The sequence below is a fragment of the Equus caballus genome, chromosome 23, assembly GCF_041296265.1.
Source record: "Equus caballus isolate H_3958 breed thoroughbred chromosome 23, TB-T2T, whole genome shotgun sequence".
NCBI classification, from domain to species: Eukaryota; Metazoa; Chordata; class Mammalia; order Perissodactyla; family Equidae; genus Equus; species Equus caballus.
Window position 1 is genome coordinate 35862566 of NC_091706.1, and position 25104 is coordinate 35887669.

General features: G+C 41.3%; 1 protein-coding gene across 10 annotated transcripts in view; it reads left to right on the forward strand.

Annotated features, from left to right (window-relative positions):
• KANK1 (KN motif and ankyrin repeat domains 1) overlaps positions 1-25104 on the forward strand; it is a 199107-nt gene that overhangs the window by 113519 nt on the left and 60484 nt on the right. Inside the window, exon 1 of one of the 10 annotated variants that reach the window (XM_070248452.1) lies at positions 5272-5302. The exons of 8 other annotated variants lie outside the window; for them this stretch is intronic. The gene's annotated coding sequence lies outside the window, so the exon portion shown is untranslated. Of the gene's footprint in view, positions 1-5271; positions 5303-25104 lie in introns of those variants that run through there. One more of the 10 variants, XM_070248455.1, reaches the window with a different exon arrangement.

The window sequence follows — 25104 nt, forward strand, 5'->3', positions numbered from 1 at the left end:
TCAGAATGATTTACAACTTCTCAGGATTCTTGTCCAGCTTGTTGCCATATCTTCTTGTTTCTCGTCATTGACACGTCTAACCACAGAGACAGGTGCTTATTTCTTGTGTGTTCTCTTTTTGCTTTTCCCCACCTGGACTGTAGGCATCTCCTCATTTCCCTTTTGCTCCACAGCATTCAGGGCGGGAGTGAGGACGTCCTGGAAGCTCAGTCCTTTTCCATCAGCAGAGTAGTTGTGCCCAGATCCTGAGCGTTCCCTGTCAGCTTCATCCTAGCTGTGCCTTCTGTTCTGTAAGCTCTCACTCGAGCCTCCGTCTTCCTTTGGGTCCAGGAGTCCAAGCCTCTTCAGACTTCCCCGGCCCTTCTCAAGTTCCCTGTTCAAAACTTCGCACCTTTCAGGAATATTTATCTAGTGCTTTATTTCATCCAGTTACATGCCCCTTTTTGACAATTCCTACTTTATTCCACTCTTCCAATAACTCCTTAATTTCACTTTCATCAGAACAAAACTTATCCTGGCTAATTGGAATAGTCCTCTCAACCTCATTCTTTCTCAAGTTTGCTATTCCCAGGTCTTCTGTTTTCTTCAGACACTACCAACTATTCTTATTATCTCTACACAAGAGCGATGTGAAAGCTTTTGTCTGAGAACTTGTTGAATGTTCGTTTGTCTATCTTGCCTTTCTTCATCTAGGATAATACTTTCTTTGTTTAGAAAACAGAGGGTAGCTTGGTACCTATTTAACCCACTTTGGATGATTCAACATTCATTTGATTGTGAGTCATGATGCCTGGTACCTGATGTCATAAGTAGTGTTTCCTGCAGGAGTGGCTCTTAAATTTTAGAATGCATCAGATTCACTGGGAGTACTTACTCAAACACAGACTGCTGGGCCTGCTCCCAAGGAGTTCTGATTCAACAAGTCTGGGGCGAGGCTTGAGAATCTGCCTTTCTGTTAAGTTCCCTAGTGAAGGTGATGTCGCTTATGTGGGGATCGTACTTTGAGAATCACTGTCCTGTGGAACCAAGAAACCCAGGAATTTCAGATTAAATGTTTAATGTCAAAATATTTAGAATTTTTAAGATAAGTGCTGTTTAGATACATTTCCTAATAGTGAGTATGGAGAGTATTTCGAATGGAAGCCCCAATATTGCATAGATTTAAAAAGGAATTTTTAAATTGGGACAGATGGGAAATTGCCATAAGCATAAGGAAAATTAATGTTTTTCATAACATAAGTCTAAAGAACAGCTTTTAGAGTTGGTGATTCAGTGGCTCAATTACCATCGGAGACCCACATTCTTACTGTCATTCCATTCTGCTATCTGCCATGTGCAGGTGTGTCTTCAAACTGGCTCTCCTTGGTGGCAGAATGGCTGCAGAAGTGCCAAGCATCACATCCAAATCACATGCAGATACACACTGTTCTGTGTATCCTAGTTTATGTAGCAACAGTAACTGTTTGGGAAACTGAAATTGAAGATTCAGAGGTTCTTATAAAAGATAGTGATTAAGATATGAGGACAGCGGTCATTGAGGGGCAAGTTAATTTAGCTATGTGCTCTCCATCATTAGTGGTGGATTAAGACATTGCTCATCCAAGCAGTGTACTGTTGTGGCTATTCCTCCACCTGCACTGTAGTTATTTGAGGCTTTTCATCAACTTCTTAAACATCTTAATACTTTCAGGGTATATCACAGAATCTTCTAATAACAGTGATTCTTCTGGCAAAGCAGTATCATGAGGAAAGATATTAGGCTCATATGACTGTCTAGAACCCTGGTCTATCCAACGTGAAACTGCCAATGAACCCACCCTCTTTCTCAGAGGCTAGTTGCAAACAGGACTTGAGCAAATGGGAATGAGCAGTGAGCGCGCTCTCATAGGCCCCCTGCTCCTGCTGCAATTCTTTTTTTTTTTTTTTTTTTTTTAAGATTTTATTTTTTCCTTTTTCTCCCCAAAGCCCCCCCGGTACATAGTTGTGTATTCTTCATTGTGGGTTCTTCTAGTTGTGGCATGTGGGACGCTGCCTCAGCGTGGTCTGATGAGCAGTGCCATGTCCGCGCCCAGGATTCGAACTAACGAAACACTGGGCCGCCTGCAGCGGAGCGCGCAAACTTAACCACTCGGCCACGGGGCCAGCCCCATCCTGCTGCAATTCTTGCCTCTGATGTCAGTAAGGCCTCCTCGGCTGAAGTCTCACTTGCACCGTATTAGCCACTTCTGTTTTCCCCTCTTCTACACCTTTCCCGTGGTTTTGCTCTCTTGGCCACCATCTTGCATTTCAAGAAGGTAATGGTAGCTTGGCCCCCTCTGCTGTGTCAGAGATGTTCTGGTTTTGTTCAGGATAAGCATATAAACAGTCTCAGAGAAATATTTCCTGACCAGTGGTACTCAAATTACATTGTTGACACCAGCTCTGTAAAGTGTCCCAATGTGTCCTGTCAACTAGAGGCAGATTATTTGGCAAAGAATGTGTCGGTTCTTAACTCCTGAGTTCTGGGCAAACTTTGAGTGGTCCATTGTTTTGCAATAGATTGACTTGGTTGTCTTTCATAAACTTGTTGAATTTGACTCTGCCGTTGAGGGGGTACTTGGTTCCTTATCATTCTCTTCTGTAGATTCCTCTCATCATGGAAGCAATGTGAGTACTGGAATTTCCTCTTCGACTGGTCCAGGGAGTGATTCTTCTCTCTGCCATTCAGCCTGACTGTGCCACGCCAGGAACAGACAGAAAATGGGACATAACAATGTCCACAATTTAGGGGCATTTACTTCTTTTAACCTAAGACTGAGCAAATGGATTTGACTACATTTATTTTTGTGTATTTTAATAGAGTCACCTAAGCAAACTTAATGATTTAGAAGATTCATAAAATGCATAGTAGGTGAAAAAAACAAATCTCAGTGTAAGTCCTACATTCCTACAGGAGCCCATCAAAATACTCTCAAGACGCATTTTCCTCCCCAGGTCTGACGCTAAACACTGTTTCACCAGGCTTCAACAGGTCTCTCCAAGCTGTCATTTTACTTGAGCTAGAATTACATTCTGCACTATTTTGCTTAAATAGGCACCTCCCTTTTCATTTTCTCTCATTCTTATCATTGGCAGTAATCAGTTTCTCAAGAGCCCACCTTCTCTCCATATGCAGATTTAATCTTGGATGATTTTACCAAAGAGCCCCACGCCCTTCTGCCTTCCTCTGTGTGTGTGAGTGTGTGGGTCTGTCTCATGTTCTAGGTAAGGCCTCCAGATCTCGTTGTACCCAGCTTCATCTTAGAATAACTGTAGCCCTGAGGCAGGAACCCGGTCGCTCTCCTCCCTACCCCTATGCTCTGTGAAATGTCAGACTCTTGGCAGCTCCACTGCGTCCCAGATGCTCCTGCAGGGCAAGTCCATCTGAACGGAAACTCCTTTTGGGGGTACTTATCAGCATTTCTAAATGTCCACCTGTGCTGCAATGAAATTTTAAAAGGGAGTGCTGGATTTTGATGTCGGTTTTTAATTGGTGTTTCCAGGAGCCATCAACAGCCCAAACCAATTTTCCGTTTACACCAATGATACTGCAAACCTGAAACATGTAGTCCTGTGTGTGGGGGAAAGCCCTGCAATGGTGAGAAATGTCGCCGTGAGAAACCAGGTTCCCCACGGAAGTGATAATTAATGCAATTAGATGTGGGCAGCGTGTTTAGGGGGAATCTGGGTGTGCCCGTGTATCCTCAGTCTTTATCGCACAAAGCAATGAGAGTCTTTACCTGACTGTGGTTCCTTCATGGGAATCCACCTTATCGCATGCTTGCTTTGGTCATTGGGAGTAAAGTAGAACATTCGGTGGTAATCCTCCCTTTTTCTTAGTATCTTTTATATCCTTTCCAGGAGTTGGGTTTGTTTTGTGAAATAGCTAATGAGATTGTCACCACTACCATCATTAATACATAAATGGAGAAGTGTTCAGGGTGTTCTGAGCACTGGGATTCCAAAGAATGTTAAGGTATATGGCCCCGCACTTAAGGGACTTGGAGCAGAGCCATCCTCAAGTCCTCACCTTGGGAAGGCTCAGCCCGTGCCCTCGTTGATGGAGAAGTGATTCCATAGAAAGTCACCCACGAGGCTTTCTCTGCCTCTCTTAGACCTTACTTTCTTGCTGTTTCTTCTGATACCTTTTCGCCATATCTTAACCTTCCCCTACCTCCCCACCTGATCTTTATCCTACTTGTTTTTTTAAATAACAGTTTTGAGATGTAGTTCACATACCATCCAGGTCACCCGTTTAAAGTGTACAATTCCATGGTTTTTAATATATTCACATAATTCTGCAACCATCACCACAAACAGTTTTAGAACATCTTCATCACCCCAAAAAAGAAAACCCATACCCACTGGCATCATCCCCATTTCCTCCCAGGGCCCCCAGCCCTAGAAGGCCGTTAATCCGCTTTGTCTCTTTTGGTATGCTTTCTCTTTCGGAGGGATGTGAAGCCCACGTACTTAGTCTGAAAGGTTGAACTCAGATGACCCGTTGGCTAGGATTTCTCAGAGGGTGAAACCGCTTACTTCTGATGCAGCAGTTGCTGGACTCTGTCTGTTTCCTCACCATGCTTCCTGACGTGTACCTCTGTGCCGTGATAGAGTGAATGGCCCCGGAACAAATAGGTCTGCAGAACACTGCGTGGTTAACCCATCCGTTTGTGCTGTCCAAGGGTAGTGGGAGAGAATAGCCTTCCTCTTTGAGGGCAACCTGCAAAGACCCGTTTCCGTATGCTCTCTCAGCTTAAAAAGTAGACATTATCTTTACAGCAACTTCTCAGAATTGATTTACATTTGGGCAAACTACAAACTGGAAAGAGGAGAGTGGAGTTTAGTGGCCGGTCTGGTTTTGAACAGGTGTTTGATTTTGCTAATCTCAGTGGTGCCTAAGCTCGCTTTTGTAAATTTTGAACCCCAAATTCCTGGTTCATGGACACAGCCACCAGAACAGAGAGATCGTTTGCATTTCCGTGAATGGCCAGCTGATAGAATTCACCATCATTGAGGGGGAGAAAAATTCAAGCTAGACAAGAACTTTTTTGGCAGATTCTTATTTGAAATTTGTTTGAATTTCTAAAGGCAAATTAATTTCTCTATGTCATTCACAGTAAATAGGTACTTGTCACCTTTCTTTTTTCTCTTCCATCTCGAGAGTTTCTACTATAGATGGAAGAAAGTTAGTGCTTCCTTTTGGTATTTTGAGAGTTTTATTTTTGTGCCTTTCCTTGGCAGCCTTTCCTCTCTGTAAGCCAGTCTCGAAGTGATGGCGAGGGTGAGTATTCCTGGTGTTCTAGAAGGTTTTTTTAATACATGTTTACGACTGAGTAAATTTATCTTTTCTTCTTTTACTTTATAGCCCTATATTTAATATGTTATGAGCCTTTTTATAGACAAAACAAAAAAAGGGGAAAGCCTATTTGGAAATGTGAAAGTATCAAAGGAAAGGTCATTTTTAAGCATCTGGTTAAATCACAATTTGGAGAGATCTTACACTTCAAAACAAAAGTTTTGGACCATAGATCTGTTGAGAGGGGGGTGACAGGACTGTCACCATCTCCATCTTCCTTTGAAATCTCATACAAGTTTGGGTATGTGTCTCTCTATATATCTGCATTTTCTGGTGATAAGGTCCATAACTTTCATAAGCTTTCAAAGTCAATGCCTTAAAATATGTTTTTGATGACTAGCTTTTACTGTATTTGTTTTAAGATCTGCTCTTTGCTATTTAAAAACAACTTTCAAGATTAGTTAACTCTTTAAATGTTTCTTTTGCAGAATAAGATCCTTTTTGCAGTACGCTTTGTTTGTTTAATTTATTGTCCATTTAAAATTTTGATCCAAATTCTAGGGAACTTCTCCCAGGAGAGTATGGTTTAAAAGTAAAGGATATTAACATAAATGAACTAGACTTAGCTTTGATTTTTTTTTGCGTGTGGGAGAATGTATGTTCTAGTGCAGTCTGTGATGTGTCGTTAGATGGAAGATGCATCATTCTTTACCATAGTTGAATTGGTTCATCTTCATGCAATGTCTGTGGTAAAGACAGTCTTTTTAATCTCTGTATTCAAGGGAACAGAAGTAGATTGGATCCTGGCTTGGTGAGTCTGGAGACTGAGCTATATTGTCTTCCGGGAAAGCAGTTAAACAGAGCACAGATTTTAAACTGATGTGGTCACTATGATGTCAGTCAAGATAATAAATACCTAAGATTTTTGTGTATGTGGTACTCTTTTGAGAAGAAGCATCAATCACCATTAACCTAGGTAAAAAGGAGCTGAATTCTACTCTGAAATTTTTAAGAGTTTAAGAATTAGGCCTTAAGTTAATAATCAATGAAATAAGGGAGGTCACGTTTTTAAGAAGTGAAATCCTTAACATTTAACAATTAGTGTATACTCATTGGTCTGTGCCACAAAAACAAAGCAGAGGGTTAAGAAAGTATTTCATGATTTGACCACAAATTACGGTTTTGGCCTTAATGATCTGGGTTGGCCACAAATTTAAATGTTTATTTCAGCAAACATTTACGTAATGTTACCGTGTGCTGAGCACTAGACTAGACTTGTGCAGGAATAACAGGAAGACTAAAGCATGATGGTAGACTCCTTGAGCCGGCAGTGCAGGGCCGAGCGGACGCCTAATAATGTCATTGCTTCACTCTGTTTTATTTTTGTTTTTCTAAGTTTGTTTAGGATACCTATTTTGACAGTCATACAAACCTTTGGAAAATGTGAATATCACCTGAATATCACCAGGCGTCACGACGAAGTATTTTTAAAATATGTGAAAATAAATTGTAGTAAAAATGTAGGTTATATTTCTCCATCAGAAAATAAGCTATTCCAGATAACTGAGCTTTCCAAATGGCACCGGATTTGTCCCTTTGATTATCTTCTCTGTCCCTCTCTCACTTGAGCCAGTTTGGTTTGAAAACTTCCTCAAATTGATTATACACTTACAGACTTTCTTAAACAATATATTGACTGTAATTTAAGCTTCTCTTAGTAAGTTGTCTGTCATTGTCAATCATGATTATTGTATTGTGCTGTAATAACAACAGTATCCTTAGGAACCATACAGCTTATAGGGCTGTTTGCTCCCACACTTCTGCTTTCTAACATCTTTTTAAAATCTTTTCTCTTGCTATGGGACTTTGCTTTTGAGTTACTATGACTTTCGAAAGCAATTCCCATGACCTTATAATCTGACCAAAGCTAGGATTGAGGGGGAGGGACACAACCCTAAACTACCAAATTTAATAGAACCATAGGTGAAAGAAGAATAAGTTGGCCATGGGTTTAGGGTTCCTTTGTAAGCCAAGTTCATGGTTATTTTTTTTTTTGATAGTTTATGTATTTGATTGTTTTCTCTTCTCACTAGTGTTCCATACAGAGTGGGTAGACAACCAAGAACTGGGTAGATATGTCATTATCACATAACGATGTTTTATAATATTTCTTGGCATTATAAATAAGTATGCTGTATTGTACTTTTATTATATTGACTAAACACAAGAAATAAGCAACTACAAGAGCTTAAAGTTCAGAAGACTCTCACGTTATACCTCTGTTTTTTTCCACTGCCTTTCCTTGAACCTTAATTGATTATCACTATTTATCTTTGGCACTGGTCAGGTCTCAAACTAGTGAAAAGTACAGAAAACAAGTGTAGTTTTTTAGTGTCCATACTCTTTCCCCATTAAATGTGTATTTAATCCCCACTCGTTTTTTTTTTTTTTTTTTTAATCATTCCAGTTAGCTTTAAGGGAGTGATCTTGAGGAGAAAACTCTTAATATAGTTGTACACACCGTGGTGTCAAATGAGGAGGAGCCCTGACCAGGGGTATGTTGGGAGCGAAGGTTCTCGCCACAGTCTCAGGAAGTGCTCCAAGCTATTTTGTCCTTGTTGACTCAGAAGAACAAATACTAAAGATGGCACTGACGCCCTCAGTTCCTCGTCTGGCCCACACTTATATATAGCAGAGACGTGAAATACCAGCCCCAAAACAAGACCTTCAGTGGGAGTCTGAGGAAAGTGTTTTTCACAGAGCTGTCATTGAAGTTCAAGGAAATCGGGTCAAAACTAAAAGATCTGGTTGACCTAGCACATTTCAACCTTCTGCTTTCATACGCACCTTACACAACTCATCTACCTGTTAGAGACCACCATTTCTGGATGTGCCTTCTCCTTTAAGCTGTATTAACTACGGGGTACTAAAGTCCTTGTTTCTTTTACAGGATCATCTCAATATTTTTTAGAAATATTCTGTATGTGTAAGGTTTGCCTTCTCTGGGTCATAAAGTGAGAACATAGATACAGGAATAGAAAGGTATCAGTTCCTTTTCTTATGGAATTTATTCATTTATTCAAAAAATAATTTTTAATTAGTTAATTAAAAATAATTTTGAATGTTGGCTATCCCAGGCTCTGAGTGCTAGATCCTCAGAAAGCTAGGATGGCATCATCATTGCGCTTGCAAAGGTTAGAGCCCAGGGGAAGAGCAGGGCATAGGAAGGACAGCCCAGCATGGTGAGCGCTGTTGCAGAGTCATGCCTCAAGCGGAGCTCGCCTCTCCCAGCTTCAATCTCCTTGTCTATTACAGGGCGAAAGTATCTCATGAAGCTGCTTTGAAGCTTAGCTAAGATAATGCGCATGAAAACATTGTAAAATTGTACAGCGGGGATGTGTCTGTTGTCACGTTTGGTTTAAAATAGAAGGTGGGAGACTTTTTATCCTGAAACCATTTAGATAATCCAGTGTGAGACTCTGGGTAAAGAGAGACAGTTCACTGCAGTGTCGAATGCAGGTCCCAGGAGAATATGTGAGATGGTGTTCTTAGGAGCCTCTCATTCTAGAAATCATATTATTGGCATTTATGCTAAGTGGTGAGGACATTGCGACTAGCACAGCTTCATTTGACATCACACCCTACTGTGAGCCTTTCTTAGCCCCCACGGTGCAGTTTTACCGTATCTTGTTAATAAGAATGTATTGAGCCCCGTGGCTTCAGGATGTATATAAGATACCTGTTTTATAGTTGGTTTCTAGAATGTTGTTTTTTCTTTTTTTAAAGATTAGCACCTGAGCTAACAACTGTTGCCAACCTTTTTTGTTTTTCCTGCTTTTTCTCCCCAAATCCCCCCAGTACATAGTTGTATATTCTAGTTGTGGGTCCTTCTAGTTGTGGCATGTGGGACGCCTCCTCAGCATGGCCTGATGAGCGGTGCCTTGTCCATGCCCAGGATCCGAACCAGGGAAACCCTGGGCTGCCAAAGCAGAGCGCGTGAATTTAACCACTCGGCCACAGGGTCGGCCCCCTCTAGAGTGTTTTTATAGCAATCTCCCTGTGTTTCTATTTATCGTTATTCCTCTCTCTCTCCCTTTTTCCTATTTGTTCTTTAAAGGTAGGGAGATTATATGTCCTAGTGTCCCTGGGACAGTCCTAGTTTATGCCTCCTGTCCCAGCATCCCACCTATTTAGCATTTTAGCACTCTCAAACATGTCCCAATTAAAACCATAAGTTATATGGTCACCCTGGTTCAAAGATTTAAAAAAAAATGAAATGAGGACCCAGCAAATTAGTGAAATTATAACGATCTGTGATAACTGACATCAGCCACCGAACTGACTTACAGAGTGTGGATTTGGTCCAATGATACCCTGGAATGCACCTTACAGACCTTACTCAGTAGTGTCTGTGCACGGGGCACAGCAGTTTTCCTGGTGAGCTGGTGAGACTAAAGCGTGTTTTCATCCCCATCCCCCACCCCCCCAACCCCCTCCCACCCCCGGCTCAGAACAGTAGCTTTGACACTTCAACAGTTTTCCCTCTAGCATGGCTTGTTGGAGCTTGAAGGCTGACATTCCTTCTTAAAGGCCCATCAAGGTTTTCATTCAGAGTGAACCTATGCATTAAGATGGTATTGATCCTGTTTTTGACCATCATTCACCCATGGCAGCCAACCAAGTAGGGTGTAAAGCATGTCTGTCGCACTGTCCCCACCTGTGCAGCTCTCATGCAGTGACTCAACGGGTGGGAGTAAGATGCAGCTTAGAGGGACAGGCCTACGTGGCAGCATCTCTGCCACACCCTGCTCCCCTTTCAGGATGAGAGGCAGGACTCAGAGGTTCCAAAAAGAGAGAAAATTCTGCAAGGAGGATGGTGCCACTTTGTACATCTACTTGCAATCCCCAGTATAGTGGAATGAAATTGTCCCTTCCTGCCAGCGTTAGCGTGAAATCTGTGTAAAGGTTAAGGGGACACTTTACTGTTTTGGTACGTGCAATCCCAATAGTTTCATGGCAGGGCACTTTGAAAAAGTTCGGTGCAAGTTATGCTAGGTTAAAAGCAAGTGCATGGTCTGCTGTCTCCGTTGACAGCTGTGTTGGAGTTGGGTTGGCCTGTGTGTTGGTGAGCCCTAAAGAAATGCGTGTGATTTAAGTCTTGCAAAGTGAAAGTGGAAGGTCAGAAAATAAATAAAAATCCATGGAATGGGTCATTTGGCTGCCATCCCCATTTTACTTTCCTGAGAGGCAGAAGTGGTGGAAAGATCTCTGTAAAACAGTGCTTCTCACACTTTAATCTGGGGCTCTGGTCGAAATGCAGATTCTGATGTAGTAGGTCTGGGATGGGGGCCTACGATTCTGCATTTCTGACCAGCTCCTGGGGACGCTGGTGCTGCTGGACCACGGGCCACACCTTGAGTGGCGAGTTGTCAGGAAACGTGTGCTTCAGCGGGCTCTGACTCTGGATGTCACTGTTGCACCATAGGCAACTTAGGGTGACACAGACAGGACTCCCGACTATCAGGAGGAGCTGTGTTTTAGTGAGAGGTTAGAGCGAGAGAGCTGTCCAGTTGGGGCTTGAATACTGTTCCCGGTCTCTTTGAAAATCCTAAGGTTTGAAAACCCTACAGGAGTCCGATGTGCCTGCCAATGAAAAAAATTTAAAAAAAAAATATTTCATGGACTTGGGATTCCAGTAACTGGCTCCTTTTACATCTGTTAAGGGCTATGAGGAGAGGAGTAGAGGGCAGAAGACTAAGAAAATAAGTAGGAAATTAGAGGAAATTTAGAAAAGGAAAGTTCCATTCCTTCCTGCTTCTCTCATAGGGAAAAAACTGTTATGTGCCTTCCTTTCTTCATGTCTCTGAAGACAGACACGGGACGACCACAACTGATTTGTGTGACCATACTCTGGCTATTTAACCTGTCATTTCACAAAACATCCTCACCTACAAAAGGAAGGATTTAAATTTAGGTGGTTTTCAGAGCCCATTTGATTGTTAAAGCATAGCAACTAAGAGTTTTATGATCATACAGCACTAGGTATAGTATATTCATGTATCTTTAAGAACGTGGCTTTATTTCTAGAAGGGCACTTCGAAAATATGTATGTGTTAATATATATAAACTTTGTATTTTTTTCCTCTACATTCCTAGCTCTCTTTCTTTTAAAAAAAATCTTTGTTTCATAGCTTCAAAAGAAATTTTTTGTATAATCCGTAGTTGGCTGTATTGATTTCTGCTTCCATGATGTTAATTTAAGGAATCTGGCCTCACAGTAACAGCAAATGCTAGAACTTTCCTCTGTGGTTAATCAGCATTTTCCCTAAGCATCACATATTTTGGGGGGTATATGTATGCATTAGATAACCTCTTTGAGAGGACAAAGGGTTATTTGTTCCAGAAGGTACTTTAGGTCCAACTGTATGTACTTGACTAAGTGTGTTCTCTCAACATAGTGACATCTTCAGTCCTGGGACAGAAGTCTGGAATTTATTCACCTCTCTGTTCTGATTAATTGGTTACACATCAAACCCCATATAATGTAGTGAGTAGTGAAGCACTCTAAGTCAGTCAAGAGTTTCTCATTCTTAGACTTCTGGATGCGAAAATTAAAATTTTCTATAAATTTTCTCCAAGAGACAATGTTCATATTATTTACAGGAATTGAGTTTTATAAAATATAAATTCCTCTGAGCCAAGGATGAAGAATAAACATAGAATGCCATGTTGAACAACTAAAATTGCTATATCAAGTTCAGACTTAATGAAAACATATTAATTGTATACGGAGAGGTTTCTGATGCATTGTTTTGAGGATATGTTTACTGTATTAAAAGCAATAAGCCTAGGCATGGATTCCGGTTTCATTGACCCCCTCACACAGTTTTGGTGAGAGTTTAAATCAGTACTGTTCTGCAGGGTGACTTGACGTTATCCATGAGAATGTACAGGCTCTATCTTTTCATCTCATAAGTCCACTTCTTGGCATTGATCCAAGGCAAATTATTGGACCAGTACACAAAGCTGTATGTAAAAAGTATGTTCCTCGAAGTGTTTGTAATATGAAAAAAAATGGAAATAATCTACATATTCACTAATAAAGGAGGGTCAAATAAATATGGCACAAATATGAAAGGAACCATTATAGAGCCATTAAAAAGGAGATATATGGGTATTGTCTCAAAGATGGCTATAATAAATGTTAAAAGAAATAAAGTAACGGTGCTGAAACAATTGGCTACTCATATAGGAAAAAAAAATGAACCTCAATGCCTACCTCATACCATATACAAAAATTAATTTGAGATGAAGCATAGCCCTAATGAAAAGCTAAAACTATAAAGCTTCTAGAAGGAAACAGAAAATAATATCTTTGAATCTTAGGGTCAAGCAAGACATCTTACACAAGACACCAAAGCAATGACCATAAAAGAGAAAACTGATATGCTAGACTTCATAAAATTTAAAACTTGTATTCTTCAAAAAACATCAAAGGGGCTGGCCCCGTGGCCAAGTGGTTGGGTTTGCACACTCTGCTTCAGCAGCCCAGGGTTTCACCAGTTCAAATCCTGGGCGGAGGCATGGCACTGCTTGTCGGGCCATGCTGAGGCAGCATCCCACATACCACAACTAGAAGGACCCACAACTAAAATATATGCAACTGTGTACTGGGAGGCTTTGGAGAAAAAAAAGGGAAAAATAAAAAAATCTTTAAAAAACAAATCAAGAAAATGAGAAGACAAACAACAGTCTGCTAGAAGTATTTACAATGTTTAACTCATAAATCTGACAAAGGACTCTTACCCAAAATATGTAAAGAACTTCCAAAATTCAATAGCCAAAAGATATTCCAGTAAGAAATGAGCAAAATATTTGCACAGACTCATCACAAAAGAAGAGATGAATGGCCACTAAGCACATGAAAAGATGCTTGGTATCATTGGTCATCAGGGAAACGCAAATCAAAACCACAATGAGATGACCAGCAATGACTGATAATGCCAACTGTGGGTGGGGCTGTAGAACAACTCAAACTCACACACTGCTAGCAAGAATGTAAAATGTTACAACCACTTTGGAAAACAGTTTGTTTCTTATAAAGATAAGCACATTCCCTGTGATTCAGAAATTCTATTCCTAAGTATTTAAACATACACTCACAAAAAGGTTTGTGTATGACTATTCACAGCAGCTTTATTTGTAATAGTCCAAAACTGGAAACAACCCAATTGTCCATCAATAGGTGAATGGATAAACAGATTGTACTATATTAATAAAAAAATACTACTCAGCGATAAATAAACTAAAAAAATTGAAAGTAACATATTTGGGTAAAACATATATACATATACACGTGTCTATAAGCACAGGGAAGAATCAGGAAGCTACACACCAAAATGTTGATGGCAGTACAATTATAGCTGATTTTTTACTTTCTTTCTTACACTTTTGTTTGTTGTTGAAAATGTAGTACTATTTCATTGAAGGAGAAGAGATAACTTCATTTGGAAGGGGTAGGGAAAAAGCGGCCACTCTGGGAGTTGAGCTGGAGGAGAAACTGGAGCTGTGTGTTTCAGCATCTCCTCCGCGTCGACTGGAGAGAATTCTCTGACTGGTCATCGCTGTGCGGGCGGGCGGAGCTTCCAGAGGCCCTGGAGGCCTGTGGGGCGAGCCCTGCGTCCTGCTGACCATGCACAGCGTCCCCTATGGTCTTACTTTATTTGGCTGTATTGGCCCAGGGGAGCCCAGGATTTGGATGAGCCGAGTCGCAGAATGTCTGTCAGGCCTGGAAGTGTCGTCAGTGCCGTGACAGTCCCCCCATGAAGAATCAGAGGCCCACAGCATTTAAGTCACTTTCCCAGAGTCCTAGAGGTGGTTCCCAGGCTCCTGACCTAGGGCTGCTACTTTGCTGATCTTCGATCCCTGTGGTTGTGGAAGAGCCCCCAGTTCTCCAAAGCAGCTTTTAAGGCCAGAGAAAAAGAGGTTTCAGGTAAGGGAATGGGTTTTCTTTCATATCTTAGAGCATCAAATTGTTAGGCCTTCTGTTCGGATCTGTGTCCGGTGAAACACCTGGAAATTCAGAGGTTCCTGACTTTCCTTGGGTCCCAGCCTCTAATAAAGGCAGCCAAACCTCTCACTTGAACAATGTATGTTTGCTAAAAGCCACAAAACTTTGCTTTTGATTTGGGGGGTTTCAAGAACCCTCTGAAATCTGTCCCTGTGTTGTAAATGTTTTTGTCTTGTATTCTTAGGTTGTCAGGTACTTCTCTTGCATTTGGACATAATGGAACTATGAACTGGTTTTGATACTTTTGTGGTAAATAGGATTCTTGACAAGACAACAGTATGGGAAGAGAGAGAGAGAAAGGACGGCAAGTAGGAAGGTCTCACCTTGTCGTATTACACACTTAGCCTTGTCTTTGTTTCTTGTTGCTGATAGATTGTTTTTCCACTACAAGTAAAATTTTATGATTTTCTTTAGCACTCCCACCACACTAGCACAACTGCTTTCCTTTTGGTATGTGCTCAACTCTGTTCCCATCCACATGAATAATTTATGATTATAGCCAAAGACTGTCTTCAGCAAGTTCCTTCATCCTGTTCTCTGGAAGAAAGCAGTACCTTCCATACAAATAGTCCAAGGCCCAAGACAAGGCCAGCATTTCTTTGTGCTTCTCACCAAAAACGTAGGTGTTTGAATAAGAGCAGGTAGTTTCTGCTTAAAAGATGTAAGAGTTTTGAAAATGGCCTAGTGCCGTGGTTTTCGCGTCAGCTGGAGGACTTGGTAACACACCAACCGCCAGGCCTGCATGAAGAGTTTCTGATTCAGTGGTCCCGGGTGGGGCCCAAGAATATCCGTTTCTAATAAGCTCCCAGGTGATGCTGACACTGTGGTCCAGGGCCACACTTTGAGAAACAGTGACCTAGGGAACAAGAGTCCTATAAGACAGTGTGTTTTCCAGACTTCTCTGATAACAAGAATCATCTGGGGATGTGTGTGAAAAATAGAAATTTCAGCTCCATGCCAGACTCACTGAATCAGAGCCTCTGCGGAGAGTCTTGGGGTGCTGTATTATCAGATTTGGGGAAATACTATTGCTATCAAGTAAACCCTGCAAATCACCATGGGGCACTAGAATTTATTTACCACTCTAAATGACCCTGTGACCCCCTCTGCCCCTCAAAGTGTATCTTCTTGGCTTTATCCTCATTTTTAAGTGAATTTTAGGCCATCCTTGTAGAACGTAAATATTTTTATTTCAGGCGCCAAATATATTGTGTAAAAGAGATACCAGAATGCCTACCTTCTGAGAACTTCCTAAAGCTTCACCGAGACCCCTTTTTATAAGCATAGTCACAGTTTGTTGGGGGGCGGGCGGGTAGGGCCAGAGGGAAGGAAGGAAAGAAATGTGCATTTCTAGCGAGTTCCCTAGTGATGCTGATGCTGCTGGTCCGGGGAACCACTCTTTGAGAACCTCTGGAACAGACCAATGGCTCTCAAACATAGCATGTTGGAATCTCCTGGGGGAGCTTTAAAAAATCCTTCTGCCTGGGTCTCACCCCCAGAGAGTAATTTAATTGGTCTGTGGTGGGGCGTGGACAGTAATGCCAGTGATCGCTGAGGTTGTGAACCACTATTGTGTGACCCTAAGGATAGAAAGTAACCTGTTAAGAAGCATTAAGCCCTGATGGGGAAATAGGGCTAACCCAGTGCCTCTCATACTTCAGTGTGTATACAAATTACCTGGGCGTCTTGTTAGGATGCAGATTCTGATTCACTTTATCTCTAGTGAGGCCCAAGATTCTGCCTTTTTTTTCCTGAAGAAGATTAGCCCTGAGCTAACATTTGTTGCCAGTCTTCGTCTGTTTTTTGAATGTGAGCTGACATCACAGCATGGCCGCTGATAGATGAGTGGTACCCGGGAACTGAACCTGGGCTGCTGAAGCAGAGCACACTGAACTTAACAAGTAGGCCACTGGGGCTGGTCCAAGATTCTGCTTTTTTAGCAAGTTGAGCAGATGAATATCAAGGGGCTTAGAAGGTGTTAACAAACACACCTAAATACCTGTCAACACGTAGTTTTTATATTTATTTTTTTTAAAAGTGTAGAACAAATAAAACCTATGTCATTGAAAAGGCAGACACCTTAAATTAGAATTATAATTTATATATTATATAAATTATATTTATCTATTAAATTATTATGTATAAAATAATAGATATTTTTGCAGTTAACCAACATTTACCTTCCCTTGATGGCTAGAAAATTTTCTTTTTGCTTCTTTCCACCCCCCTACCTGTAGTTTGAAACAGATATTTGTGAGTTAGTTTTGCTTTAGTATGATACACATGTAGTAACAGGCCTTGTTTTCCCCCCGATATTTAGATCTCAGTGTTCAGTTTTTCTAAGTTTGGGGATCTTGCCTTTTGCATCTTCCTTGCCTCAGACCCTACCCCTTAGATGTCACTGCCCAGGAGGCTAAATGTTCAGTGATGCCCCAAGGCCCTCATTTCAGGAGCTGGTGGCATTTGGCTCTGTAGTGCCATCAGATTGCACATTCTGCAAGCCGGCCTCCTTGGGACATAGCTTCAGCCTGTGTTTCTGGCTTGAGCCCAACCCTTCTGTCCTGGGTTAGGGGTGAAGCCTTTTCTCTGGCAGGTTCCATCTGCTGGCACTTTTCCTACTGTGGTGGAGTTGAGAATGCTGTCAGAGCCTTTTAGAAACGGGGAACAGAGAATTGGGGCAAGGGAGGAGCAGGACCTCAGGTGAGGAGGAAGGGACGTATGTAAGTCTCACCCACTAAGTTGGCTGCCCCTGGCCTTTTGCATTTCCCCAGCTGCACGTGGTAGAAGCATTGGGTGATTGATGGCATTTGGATTGGCCCTCAGAGGACACATTGGTGGCTGTTGACCATTTGAAATTGGTGGGAAGGACCTCCCTTCCCCAGCTGACCAGGGGACAGGCTCTCCCTCTTGGGCGTGGCTTGTCATTGGTCAGGCTGTGACCGTACTGCTGTGATCCAAAGCATCTCTCAGTGGAATGGGATGCTGGCAGGAAACAAGGGTTTTCAGTTATTTCCTATTTTTAAACGAAATCTCTGTGGCAGATGCCAACGCCCCCACCTCCACCCTGTGCTCTGGAGTTAGCCCGCCTGGCGTGGGTAGATGAACATCAGAAGACTTGTGTAGAGTCATGAAAGAAGTGTGCTTGTCCCAGCAGGAAAGCCTGTGACAATAAAAAAGCAGAGAATGTTCTGAGTCTCCTACATTAAAAAGAGAGAAGCTTAAGTGAGATTTATTTCAAGGAAAGGAAAGCAACATTCAGGATTTGCTGGCACAGCTTGTATGACAGGTGGAGGGCAGCTCGAACTTGAGTGTGGCTGGGGTGCGGTCGATGCTAGTTCTGCCTTTTTAAAACTCTGGACTCGGTTTCTGCTTCCAGCGTTTCCCATAACCGTTTTCAGTTGAAGTGCAGTGCACGTACTATGTTGATAACACAGTTTAACATTTAGGGAACTTCTGTCAAGTAGCAAATTATAAAGTACTTCCTGGGTTAGGCACTTGACCTCTTGTAAGTTTCTCTTCAATAAGTAGGAACTTGTGTGTTCTGGGGAAAACACAAGAACATCGGGGTAGTTTCTCTTTGGCATGGCTGACACTTTCTGCTCTAGAGTGAAAAGCAAAATTTTTAAAAATCAAAGAATTGGTTCTATCTTCAAGGTGAAATTCTCTCTGTGAAGTCTGAATAAACCACTCCTGGAACGTCCGGTGTCCTTTCCCCGTGATAATACAACTCAAGAAACCAAACCTAGGTCTCCTTAGAAAGGGTAAGAAACCTAAGCCAAACACTTAAAAATAAGATTTATTTTATTTACTCATCAGCTTTAAACCCCTCAATGACTTGACTTTGCTCTTAGAGTAAATGGCAGTCTCCTTACTATGGCAGGCCCAGCAAATCTCATCATCTAGCCTCTGCTTATCTCTCTTCTCTCAGTGTAACCTGCCCTTTCTCTGTCTCAAACTCAGTTGATCAAGTACGTGGAGCTTTTTCCTGCCCCAGAGCCTTTGGACCATTCTTTTACAGAAAAAAAAAAAAAGACTTTAATTTTGATGAAGACAACTTTATCAATGTTTATTTTTATGGGTCTTGCTTTTGGCGTCCTGTCTAGAACTCTTTTCCAAGCCCTAGGTCTTGAAGGTCTTCTCTGTTTTCTTGTAAGAGTTTCATAGTTTTTGTTATTTTACATTCAAGACTGTGATTCATTTTGAATTAGTTTTTGCTTAAGGTGAAAGGTGAAGATCAAGTTTGTTATTTGGCTTGTAGATGGTAGCTGCTGTAGCACCATTTGTTGAAAAGACTTTTCTTCCTTTATTGAGTTGTTTTATATGCCATTGTCAAAAATCATATGGGAGCGTTGTCTTGATCTGTTTCTGGGCTCTCTTTTGTTCCCTGGACCATTCTCATCTCCCACACTTCCCCAGCTAACTCCTATCCATCCCTCAGGTCTCACTGTCATTTCCCTAAGGAAGTCTCTAAGGACACTCATTCCCATCCATCTCCATACCCTCAACTTCATGCCTAAGAAGTTCTGCCTCCGTTATTCTCATTCAACACCTGTTTTTTCTCCCTCATGGCATTTAGCATAATTTCTTAATAATTTTCTAGTTTGTTCGTAGTAGTGTGTGTGTAATGCCTTCCTATAAGGCCCAAGAAGGCAGAAACTGAGTCTATTCTGTTCACCGCCATGATGCCCAGCACTGTGCCTGTTACATGCTGAGTGCCCAATCAATGTATTTTGAATAAATGAATGGAAAAAAAGTCAGGCTTCCTGGGTGATGTTTTCTAAATCATTGGGGACCATTTTCTTAAAATCAGAGGACATTCCTGGCTCTTGAGCCTTAGGATTTAATTTTTTCCCCAATTAACCTATCTTTTAAGGCAGTGGTTTCGCAAACCTTTGCCCTGCATCAGAGTCTTCTGGGGGCCTTGTTAAAATGCAAACTCCTGGGCCCCAGCCCCAGAGTATTTGATTCAGTAAGTCTCGGGTGGCCTGAGAATTTGCATTTCCAACAAGTTCCCAGAAGATAATGCTGATGCTGCTGGTCTGGGAACCACGCTTGGAGAACCACTGTTTGAAGGTTAAGAACCTAAGGATGTGTTATGATCCCCTTTTACTTGGTGACAGTCCCAGGCACCCTTCAACTTGTCGTTAACAGTATTGATCAGTTTGGGAGTACTCACAGAGAATATCACATCAGAATGCAATCCTGGAGGACTGGAAGGGAAGATATCTGCTACAGCAGTAAGTCAGGAGAACTGCACGTTTTAAATAATTTAAACAGGAGGCGAACAAAAGCTTTTCAAAGTACACTAAACTAATTCTCTTACTTCTGTGGCTTTTACATTTTGTTTCTTCAGTGTTTGAATAGGCAAAAGCACTGATATTTTAACTCAGACTACCATGAGTAGGGATTCTTGCTCAGTAAGAACAAGGCTTCACTAATATTGACATATTTATAAAATTAGGGTTTAGGTTTCTGCTATGGTCTATTTTCCCTAAACCTATTACAATGAACCAAAGCAAATCAATAAATACTATTTCATATGCCTAGACTGAGTCATATAATTACTTTCCTCTGAAGTCAACAAAAAACATAAAGGTGATAAACTTAAAAAAAAATAAACTTCAGTAATTCTAATTTTCATTTGTCTGCTCTTCTCCAGACAGGCTATTACCCTTTTTCACAGAGGAGCAGCTCATTTTCAGCATGGGTTGTTATAATCTGATAAAACTCTCATCACACAACATTTCCTGGAAAGATTTGGCAGCATCACTTTTCTTTAAAAGTGTTCAGGAAGCGACGTGGGTCCCGGCCGCTCAGCTGGAACAGAACCAGTGCAGGGCTCCGAAAGCATTTGCAGGCTCTGAGATGGTTTTAACGTGTTTGGTGGCAACATTGCCCTTGTGCACACTTTTGGAAAGATTCTGACGTACTATCATGGTGTAGAGTGGGTGTGGATGGGCCGGGAGGGTCTCTGGGAGGGGCTGGATGCCTCCATGCCCACTTTGGTGCACAAAGAGGCAGCTCTTAACATGAGAACTCTTTTCAAATAAGGCAGAAAAGATAAATAAGGACTTGGCTTTTACTACAGCCGATCTGTTAAGCATACTGTGAACCTAAATTATTTGGGGGCCCAAAGCACGGATCTCCAGTTAGATTATTTTGGGGGATGGGGAGGGGAGTGTCTGCTTTGTTCATTTCTGTATCCTCAGTGCCAGAAACAGTGCTTGGCATAGCCGAGGCACTCACTTGTTGAATGAATGAATGAGTGAATGAATTTGCTTTTGATTCTTCCAGTTTCTCTCTTCATTGTCTGCATATGATATACGTACTTACTCCAGCCTCTTAAATATGTTACCCCAAGGAATAAGGTTGCAAATATAGCTGTGAACAAACATAGCATAAAATTTCTCTAATGGGCAAAACCCAACTTTTTTTTCTACATTATAAATGAAAACCAGTATCCAGGCAATATTCTAATTTAGATCTTGATTGATAATTGAGATTTCCCTCCATCTATACCCCACCCATGACAAGAAAATTATCTGCCGTATGTATGTGAGGAGGCCAGATGGAGTTCGGTCATAATTACATAATTTGGTTGCAAAATAACCGCGAGCTGGTTAACATTACCTCCGCACTTCCTGTGGTAGAAGCCAATATTAGACATCACCAGAAGATAATCTGATGAACCGTGGCCAGAGTTTGCACTCAAACATACTTATAATTAACTTGCTTTTAAATTAAATTCTTGACAGAAATGTGTGGGCAATCATAAATGGTGTATAATAAATTAGGTTTTTGGATGACTGAAAGACTGACTTATTTAAAGAAATAAGTGAGGTCTGCATTTTTTATTAGGGTAAAGATGTTTCTGTGTCTGTGTATGTGTGATTTTCAGTTTAGTTGTGTAGACTCTGCTTCCTTGAGATTTCTCCTTAGCACCTAGTCTCCTTATGTCACCTTCCTCTCAGCCCGTCCACTTCATTTGTGACTAAGCCGTCATATAAGCAGACTGCTCTAGCCACAGCAGCTTCTTGCCATGCACTTTCTCGTCTCCTGCCTTTGCGTGTCCTGTTCCTTCTGCCTAGAATGCCTTTCCATCTTTCTCACCCCGAAAAACATTCATTCATCCTTCAAGATTTAGGCCAAGTGTTCTCTTATGAATACAGCTTTTGGCCACTCCCACCCTCCCACCCTTTAAGGAGAAAGTAGGACCACCTTACTGTGGATTGGAATTGAACTGTGTATACACTGCTGTTCTAGCGCCTTCTCCTTTCATTGCATCTCTGTCTGCGTCCAGCACTCGTGTGTGAAGTTCTGGGAATGGCACAGGGCTTTAGTTGATCTTATGTCTCCAAAACAGAAACAAAATAGTGGTTGGTACAAACTCTAGGATGTTGTAGATCTTTAAAACATGTTAAGGTAATTTAAATATACATATAGTCAAATCATATGTTGAAATAGCCTCAGGTGGTAACAATGGCTACCTTAGGATCGTGAGATAGTAAATGATTATTTTTTGCGTGTTTTGTCTTTTCCAGATTTTAAGTTATTTATATTGCTTCCTTAATGTTATAAAGTGAAGAAAAAGTGACATGTTAGAGAAGAGACTCTAGAACTTTCACATCAAAATGGTTGTTTCCCCTTTCATAATTGTCATTTTGAGCAGCAAGTTCTTATTCCGATTATAGTGCCCTAATTCTATCTGTTTTTGAAACTCCTATGCTTCCTTTGAGAGCTTCCCACCTATCCTCATGGTGGAGAATTAAAGTACTTAATTTTTTGAAAGAGTCAAATGACATTCAAAGCAAAGTCTATGGAAGAAGGTTGATAATCAAGCTAGTATCACGTGGAGTCGGGAAGAGAGTGCGCTGGTTAAGCACTGAGACATTTCCTGTGTGTCGTGTAAGTACCGCCTCAAGCCCTTAAACACGTGATCTCAAGGAGTAAAGTTGGAAATACAACTGCTTTAAAAACAATATTACATAAAATTCTGAAACGTAACTTTCTCTCTAAAAGGGATTTGAGCAAAGCATCCTTGTAATGAGCATAGACATCCTTCCCTCGACTACCTTGAAAGGAACCCACTCATTTGTGCCTGTAGGTTCTTACCTGTTAAAGCGGCATCGCCCTCACTCTAAACCGCATAACAAACAGGGCCTGGTGCATGAGCCGAATTGCTCTCGGGAGCTGAGTCATTTAGCTCTAAATGCAGCTCTGTCACTTACTAGCTGTGTGACCTCAGCAAATTCTAAACCCCTCTGTGCCTCAGTTTCCTATCTGTAAAATGGGGAGAGAGTATTTTACTACTACATAGCATTGTTGTCAGGTTTAAATAAGGTAATAACTGTTAAGTGCTTTAAAAAGTGCCTTGAATGTAGCATAATTTACCTAATTCTAAGAAACACATTTTTCACATTTTGATGCTTCTGAAATGAGGATGTGTCTTACAATTAATGGAATTTTTAAAAAGCATTTTGTCACCATTTAATTAGCAACATCCTTTTTTTTTAAATCAGTAGTCCTTGACATAATGGTGCACCATAGAGTAGATGACGTTTTAGGTTTCAGTAGCTAATAGTAGTAACAGCTCAATAAATACTAGCTGTTGTCAGTGTTGTCATCAGCCTCAGCATCTTGGTCCTAACCAGGGCCGTGGCATTTGTTGGGGTGGTAGGCAGTGCTAGCCTCGAGTATATGTCAGATCTCAATTTCATTTGTCTGTTTGCACTGAAGTATTCTTAGAAAAGATCTAGTGAGCTGTTTTTCATATTTGTTTCATATTAAGCTAATGTAAAGTATTTATGGGATTAATTCATGCAGTGTCCACATTATTCTCTTCAATGCAGATCAGTCCCTTGAAATAGAGGAGACAAATTCTTTACCTTCCCTATTGAGGTATTTTCCTAAATCCTTTCAAAGAAGTGCTTTTTCTTAGCGAACAGAACTGAGCCACCATTGTACCACTTAAGATTTACGAGTTTGCAGTCTTCCCGGAGGGAGAGAAGAAGCGGTTTATTGATCTGTAACAGAGAATGGATCACGGCCAAACCTTTTCTGGTTTATCCAATGTACTGACATAAGAATCCGCATATCGTTAAGAAGACTGAGTCCTCACAATTTGAGGCCACCTGTCATGCAGAACAATAACTGGGAAAAATCGATACTCAATATACAACTGTTGTGTTTGCACAGACACTGCCAGCTCCACACCCAGGGACAGGCATATCTTGTTATTTTACCGGTGATGTGCTTGTTGTTCCTAATTTCGGGCTTCTTCCTCATTTTGATTTTATTGTTCAGTTTGGGGGAGGGTGGGAGAGACCAATTTGGATCCGAGATAAAGATCTTCTGCCAGGTGAAAGAAGTTCAATAACAGGAGAAGACCTTGGACGAGAGTTGCTGAAGCTTGGCTGGGAGGATTCTGGGCACATCTCCATCCAGATACCTTGATGCATACTTCATTCTCCCATAACACACGCAGCTTGTTTCTTCTTGCCTTTAAATGGTGGTATTTACAAGCCATTATAAAGCAAGAGTGCAAACACATAGGGCTAGAAAGGGGCCAGCAAGCAAGGGTTTTGCTTAGATTTTGTTGTTGGCTTTTAAAAGTATAATTAGTTGAATCCCAGAAGCTGGGCTTCTTGCCTTTGTCCCCTCACCTCCCCACGCCACTCCTCCTTCTTCGTCCCCCCCAGTCCCTACCTTTTCTGTTGTTGTCGTCACAAAGCTACATTTGTCAGACGTGGATAGTCGTTCCTATTCTTAAAGATAACGCTCACTCTATCCCAAAAGCCTGCCTTTTGATTCACCAGCTCTGACTGTGCACAGGGTTCATCACTCTCCAAGTTCAATGCCATGGACCTGAACCAGTGCCTGTTGCCAACAGAATGTCAGATGATTGTCACATAGTCAAAGAGATTAGAGCCACCGGTCCTCCGCGTATGCTGCCAGACAGAAACTGGGGACCAGCAGGGAGGCTGAGAATCAGGTCTCTGTGGGTGAGCTGAGCGGTAGTCACAGAGCTGGAAAAACCGAGCAGGGGAGCATGCCTGTCAAAGCAGGCCTGTGAAAAAAACCACCAGGAATTTAGCATTTGCACCGAGTTGCTTCCACGGTAGCTAGCTTTGAACTGTAGTGCAAACCCATTCAGACAGTCAGGAAAATTTCACTAGCTAAGCAGCAAGAAATTTCCACCCAATGTGATCAAAGCCATCAGCCACTTCCGCTTTCTTCTTTTTATTTACTTATATTTCTGACCTCTTATAATCCCCACGACTGGCCCCATAGTTTCCTTTTGCGTAGCATTTCTTTTAATACTCTCTTCTTTCTTCAGTGCATTTTAAAGCAAATAAAACCAAAATTGACAAGAAGTAGCTAATGTTTCTTTTTTAATAATTATTTTAAAAATAATAAAGGAGCTAAAAATCATCCATAATTGCATCACTCAAGGACAGCCACAAGGAATATTTTGGTGTATTTACTTTTAATTCTTTTAAATAAATGTGTAAATACATATTTTTAATAAAATTAGGTTTATGCTAGAACACAGTTTTTTATCAATGTACTTTGAGTATTTTTATGTATTATTAAAAGCTCGTAAATGATTTCAATGACTGCATTCGGATCCAGTATATATAGATAGATGATTATTTTAGCCTTCTCCTGTGCTTGGGAGATCATGTGGTTTTCTGAATTGACACTTTAATTCTACACT